Genomic DNA, 977 nt, shown 5'->3' with positions numbered 1-977 from the left:
CAACCATGTGTAACTGTAGTCCCAGAAGATCCAATGCCCACTTCTGATCTCTCTAAGCACCAGTCACACACATGGTGCAAAGACATACATATAAGCCATACTCATAAAATAAAAAACAAGTAAGTCTTTTTTAAAAAGAAAGAAGGAAGAAAGGTGAATATTCCCTCTAAAGCCAGGATTTTGCCAGAAGGAAAGAAAATGTATGCCCAACAAGGAGACATTACAAGCCATAAATAATCCCTTTAAGAGTTTCCTTGGGCTCCTTTTCCAGCTGGAACCATGGAGGCTGTTGCAGAGAAGAAAAAGAAGGTTGCCTGTGTGCCAGAAACTCATAAGAAAAAGGTTCCTGCTGTGCCAAAAACTCTTAAGAAAAAGGTTCCGGCTGTGCCAGAAACCCTTAAGAAAAAGCGAAGGAATTTTGCAGAGTTGAAGGTGAAGCGTCTGAGGAAGACATTTGCCCTGAAGACACTCCGAAAGGCAAGGAGGAAGCTCATCTATGAGAAGGCAAAGCACTGTCACAAGGAGTACAGGCAGATGTACCGGACTGAGATTCAGATGGCCAGGATGGCAAGGAAAGCTGGGGACTTCTATGTGCCTGCAGAACCAAAATTGGCGTTTGTCATCAGAATCCGAGGCATCAATGGAGTAAGCCCAAAGGTACGCAAGGTACTGCAGCTCCTTCGCCTTTGCAGATCTTCAGTGGCACCTTTGTTAAGCTCAACAAGGCTTCCATTAACGTGCTGAGGATTGTGGAACCGTACATTGCATGGGGGTACCCCAACCTGAGGTCAGTAAATGAGCTCATCTACAAGCGAGGCTATGGCAAGATCACTAAGAAGCGGATTGCCTTGACGGATAATTCCTTGATTGCTCCGTCTCTTGGTAAATTTGGCATCATCTGCATGGAGGATCTAATTCATGAGATCTATACAGTTGGGAAACGCTTCAAGGAAGCAAATAACTTCCTGTGGCCTTTC

At 44.8% G+C, this 977-nt stretch overlaps 1 pseudogene; it reads left to right on the top strand.

Annotated features, from left to right (window-relative positions):
- Positions 1-279: 279 nt before the first annotated feature.
- On the top strand, positions 280-882 carry LOC114635857 (annotated as a pseudogene).
- Positions 883-977: the final 95 nt, after the last annotated feature.

The sequence above is a fragment of the Grammomys surdaster genome, unplaced genomic scaffold (assembly GCF_004785775.1).
Source record: "Grammomys surdaster isolate TR1022 unplaced genomic scaffold, NIH_TR_1.0 118787, whole genome shotgun sequence".
Classification (NCBI taxonomy): domain Eukaryota; kingdom Metazoa; phylum Chordata; class Mammalia; order Rodentia; family Muridae; genus Grammomys; species Grammomys surdaster.
Note: the sequence above shows the minus strand (reverse complement) of the source record. Positions and strands in the feature narration are given on the sequence as shown.